Here is a 5959-nt window from a genome sequence, read left to right on the forward strand (position 1 = left end):
GGTAGTTGTCAGTTGAGGCTTCAAGTTGGAAAGATGAACCCTGAGCGATTTACTTGCCAACTCAGTTCCCAGTTGTTGTTACCCGACACGGACGTCTATTATTGTACCTATCAGAATAAATCTGTTCTCTGTCATTGTATCTGTGTATTGTTTTCCACTCAAAGATACAAGTAGTAAAGTTTGGGTTCCACACAAATATAAAATTTCTATCAGTGATATATATATATATATATATATCTTACTCATAGAAATTTTATATCAAATATAAAAATATTACATGTGAATATATCAAAAAAAAAATATGATATAAAATAGATTTATTCTGATAGGTACAATAACAGATGTCCGTGTCTGGTAGCAACAACTGAGTTGGCAAGTAAAGCACATGATTTATTGGATCAGTATTTGTTTTATATATATATATATATATATATATATATATATATATCGGATGAAATAGTGCATTAAATGTAATGTGAGAGGATGCTACTTTGAAGGGGAACAAGTAGTTCATTGTTTGTACTGAGATTAATTCGTTGGAAAACCAGTCCCATCACTTTTCAGAAAAACTTATATAACTAGTAGGACCCGTTAACCGACGTTGCCCGATGGAAGTATACCTCCTCCCCGTATAAAAAAGTAAAAGTACGATTGTTGTTGGTGCTCCCACCAAACCTGCCAATGTTAAGAATGGTTTTCGGAATAGATCCCCCCAACCTCCCCTTAGTAAGAACAGCTGTCAGAATAGATACCCCCAACTTCCGCAAGTGAATTACAGTGTAAAATGTAGGTATTTATATCTTGAAAACTACCTGCCCGCACCAAGTATAAATGATCTTGTCTTAATGAGTATACCGGAAAACTTATGCAACTCGTCATACTTAAGGAAATTTTGAAATTGGATCAAATGTAAAAATTACCCCCACCCCACCCCCAAGAAATAGGTTCCCGTAAACTTAACTATGCAAGTATTAACGACAATTGCCCCATCCCTGCAATAACAAGTTGTAGAAGACAAAATGTGGAAATAAAACAAAACAAACGTAGCCCCCCTCCCTCCTAAAAATAAGTTTCCGTAAACTTAATTATGAAACTATTAACAACAACAACAACAACACCAACAATCACTCTCCTCCAAAAAGGAATACTGGGCGGACGGTTGGGAATTTATCCACCCCTTTAAAGTAAATAATGTAAAAATGTTCTTCTTTCACGTTTTTCCTTGGTAGTGATCAATGTTACTGTCAAAATACATAAGGAAACACACTTACTCATTGTTGTGTGTGTGTGTGTGTGTGAGAGAGAGAGAGAGAAAGAGAGAGAGAATAGCAATACAACAAACTCAACTCTCACAGATAAAAAATTAAAATGTTTAAATATATGCGAGCGGCCAAGAAGTAAACAAGCTAAACGTAATTTTGGTTTCATGTGTGTATATGGTGTCACAATTTGGCGTAACGTGTGTCGTGCAGACGCCATGTTGTGTCTAATCCGTTAGCGTTCGTTTTTGTTGAAGGTTTAAAATCTGGAAGAAGAGAATTACAGCTGGTATCCAATGAGAAAGGGTGGAATTAGCGAAGAGTGAAATCATTATTTTGTGAATCTGCGAATCGAAAATGAACGTTATTTCTATAAGTTTATGAGTCAGTTAATAAGGGTGACGGAGCAATACAAGCCTACTGTGTGTAGAGTGGGAGCAATAAGAGCAGTTATGAATTAGAGGGGAAAATAGGAACTACTTTCTCTAATGATGATGGTAATAGTGATGATTTCTCTTCTAGGATGAACTGTAGGATTTTATTATGAGGCATAAATCTGTTAATAATGAAATTGTAAAGTTGCATAATGTAGTGGATAATAGTCAGACACAATAAATTTGTATGCGGCATCTGTTGTTACAAACATATGGCAATTTGGTCCAGAGAATAATTTCTGCAATCAAACAATTATATACAGGATACTGATTCAATAATCTAGTTCCAATTAAATGTTAACGCATTTAAGCTAATTCACGTGGAAATAGTATGATAAGCTACTTAAGTAAAAACCATTGCACTTTGGCTTCCTTGCTTTGGCAAAGATTGTGTATCTGTTATCTTTTTTCCAATTAACGAAATAATTCCATCAGATCAGCTACAAGTGATTTTATTTTCATCATATCTTTTATCGGGCGGATAAAGAGATTCTCGATATTGGCGTAAAAACTTTTCTCTTTTAAACGATAAGGAAACTAATATAAGAAAAGATTAAGTTCAATATTTGTTTATAGATTTTTTAGCAGGGAGTCACGATGTTGCTCGGGATGGAATGAAGAGCACTACTATGTACCGTTTTTTTTTTTTTAACTATGCTCATAGAATATTTTATTTTCTCTGTGTGTGTGTGTGCGTGTTTTGTTTGTTAGTTTGTTTTTTTGCTCCCAGCCCGTTTCACTTTCTAATGCAGAGGTATCCAAAGTTTTCAAACAGGAGGTCATACCGCTGACTTTTTAAATATAAAAAAAATAACCAACCGTATTTTATATTGCTTTGCTCTTTAGCTTTACGTTTTAGTGAAACTGGGTCTCCAAAACTTTATTCTTTTAATCATTTCTCCAAAACCTTATTCTTTTTATTATTTCTCCAAAACTTTATTCTTTTAATTATTTCTCCAAAACTTTATTCTTTTAATCATTTCTCCAAAACCTTATTCTTTTAATTATTTTCCCAAAACCTTATTCTTTTAATTATTTTCCCAAAACCTTATTCTTTTAATTATTTCCCCAAAACCTTATTCTTTTAATTATTTCCCCAAAACCTTATTCTTTTAATTATTTCTCCAAAACCTTATTCTTTTAATTATTTCTCCAAAACCTTATTCATTTTATTATTTCTCTAAAACCTTATTCTTTTAATTATTTTCCCAAAACCTTATTCTTTTTAATATTTTCCCAAAACCTTATTCTTTTAATTATTTCTCCAAAACTTTATTCTTTTAATGATTTCTCCAAAACCTTATTCTTTTAATGATTTTCCCAAAACCTTATTCTTTTAATTATTTCCCCAAAACCTTATTCTTTTAATTATTTCTCCAAAACCTTATTCTTTTTATTATTTCTCCAAAACCTTATTCTTTTTATTATTTCTCTAAAACCTTATTCTTTTAATTATTTTCCCAAAACCTTATTCTTTTAATTATTTTCCCAAAACCTTATTCTTTTAATTATTTCTCCAAAACCTTATTCTTTTTATTATTTCTCTAAAACCTTATTCTTTTAATTATTTTCCCAAAACCTTATTCTTTTAATTATTTTCCCAAAACCTTATTCTTTTAATTATTTCTCCAAAACCTTATTCTTTTTAATATTTTCCCAAAACCTTATTCTTTTAATTATTTCTCCAAAACCTTATTCTTTTAATTATTTCTCCAAAACCTTATTCTTTTTATTATTTCTCCAAAACCTTATTCTTTTTATTATTTCTCCAAAACCTTATTCTTTTTATTATTTCTCCAAAACCTTATTCTTTTTATTATTTCTCCAAAACCTTATTCTTTTTATTATTTCTCTAAAACCTTATTCTTTTGATTATTTTCCCAAAACCTTATTCTTTTGATTATTTTCCCAAAACCTTATTCTTTTAATTATTTTCCCAATCCCTATTCTTTTAATTATTTCTCCAAAACCTTATTCTTTTAATTATTTCTCCAAAACCTTATTCTTTTAATTATTTCTCCAAAACCTTATTCTTTTTATTATTTCTCCAAAACCTTATTCTTTTTATTATTTCTCCAAAACCTTATTCTTTTTATTATTTCTCCAAAACTTTATTCTTTTAATCATTTCTCCAAAACCTTATTCTTTTTATTATTTCTCCAAAACTTTATTCTTTTAATTATTTCTCCAAAACCTTATTCTTTTAATTATTTCTCCAAAACCTTATTCTTTTAATTATTTCTCCAAAACTTTATTCTTTTAATCATTTCTCCAAAACCTTATTCTTTTAATTATTTTCCCAAAACCTTATTCTTTTTATTATTTCTCCAAAACCTTATTCTTTTTATTATTTCTCCAAAACCTTATTCTTTTTATTATTTCTCCAAAACCTTATTCTTTTAATTATTTCTCCAAAACTTTATTCTTTTAATCATTTCTCCAAAACCTTATTCTTTTAATTATTTTCCCAAAACCTTATTCTTTTAATTATTTCTCCAAAACCTTATTCTTTTTATTATTTCTCTAAAACCTTATTCTTTTAATTATTTCTCCAAAACTTTATTCTTTTAATTATTTTCCCAAAACCTTATTCTTTTAATTATTTCCCCAAAACCTTATTCTTTTAATTATTTCTCCAAAACCTTATTCTTTTTATTATTTCTCCAAAACCTTATTCTTTTAATTATTTCCCCAAAACCTTATTCTTTTTATTATTTCTCCAAAACCTTATTCTTTTAATTATTTCTCCAAAACTTTATTCTTTTAATTATTTTCCCAAAACCTTATTCTTTTAATTATTTCCCCAAAACCTTATTCTTTTAATTATTTCTCCAAAACCTTATTCTTTTATTATTTTCCCAAAACCTTATTCTTTTAATTATTTTCCCAAAAACTTATTCTTTTAATTATTTCTCCAAAACCTTATTCTTTTAATTATTTCCCCAAAACCTTATTCTTTTTATCATTTCTCCAAAACCTTATTCTTTTTATTATTTCTCTAAAACCTTATTCTTTTAATTATTTTCCCAAAACCTTATTCTTTTAATTATTTTCCCAAAAACTTATTCTTTTAATTATTTCCCCAAAACCTTATTCTTTTAATTATTTCCCCAAAACCTTATTCTTTTAATTATTTCTCCAAAACCTTATTCTTTTTATTATTTCTCCAAAACCTTATTCTTTTTATTATTTCTCTAAAACCTTATTCTTTTAATTATTTTCCCAAAACCTTATTCTTTTAATTATTTTCCCAAAACCTTATTCTTTTAATTATTTCCCCAAAACCTTATTCTTTTAATTATTTCTCCAAAACCTTATTCTTTTAATTATTTCTCCAAAACCTTATTCTTTTAATTATTTCTCCAAAACCTTATTCTTTTAATTATTTCTCCAAAACCTTATTCTTTTTATTATTTCTCTAAAACCTTATTCTTTTAATTATTTTCCCAAAACCTTATTCTTTTAATTATTTTCCCAAAACCTTATTCTTTTAATTATTTTCCCAAAATCTTATTCTTTTAATTATTTCTCCAAAACCTTATTCTTTTTATTATTTCTCCAAAACCTTATTCTTTTTATTATTTCTCTAAAACCTTATTCTTTTAATTATTTCTCTAAAACCTTATTCTTTTAATTATTTCCCCAAAACCTTATTCTTTTAATTATTTCCCCAAAACCTTATTCTTTTAATTATTTTCCCAAAACCTTATTCTTTTAATTATTTCTCCAAAACCTTATTCTTTTAATTATTTCTCCAAAACCTTATTCTTTTAATTATTTCCCCAAAACCTTATTCTTTTAATTATTTCTCCAAAACCTTATTCTTTTAATTATTTCTCCAAAACCTTATTCTTTTAATTATTTCTCCAAAACCTTATTCTTTTAATTATTTTCCCAAAACCTTATTCTTTTAATTATTTCCCCAAAACCTTATTCTTTTAATTATTTCTCCAAAACCTTATTCTTTTAATTATTTCTCCAAAACCTTATTCTTTTAATTATTTCTCCAAAACCTTATTCTTTTAATTATTTTCCCAAAACCTTATTCTTTTAATTATTTTCTGAACAAAAGAAAAACTACCACACTATTTTCACACATTTCCATTGAAAAAATTTCTTCTGAATACTTTTGTTTTCCATAAGAGCTCTATGAGCTAGATTAAAGATTTTGGCAGGCTGGATATGGCTCATGAGCTGTAGTTTGTAGTTTAACAAAAAGACCCGATGTTGCACGGGAATGAATTCGGAACATACTACGTACGTTTT

At 27.6% G+C, this 5959-nt stretch overlaps 1 long non-coding RNA gene across 1 annotated transcript; it reads right to left on the reverse strand.

The window, feature by feature from the left end:
* Positions 1-411: 411 nt before the first annotated feature.
* Positions 412-944, reverse strand: LOC145291249 (uncharacterized). The gene is made up of 2 exons (XR_013869367.1): positions 676-944; positions 412-620 (listed from the first exon to the last, which is right to left on the reverse strand). It is a non-coding gene; the product is annotated as an uncharacterized LOC145291249 (long non-coding RNA).
* Positions 945-5959: the final 5015 nt, after the last annotated feature.

Source organism: Euprymna scolopes, chromosome 12 (genome assembly GCF_053919585.1).
Source record: "Euprymna scolopes isolate OS-2025 chromosome 12, ASM5391958v1, whole genome shotgun sequence".
Lineage (NCBI taxonomy): Eukaryota > Metazoa > Mollusca > Cephalopoda > Sepiida > Sepiolidae > Euprymna > Euprymna scolopes.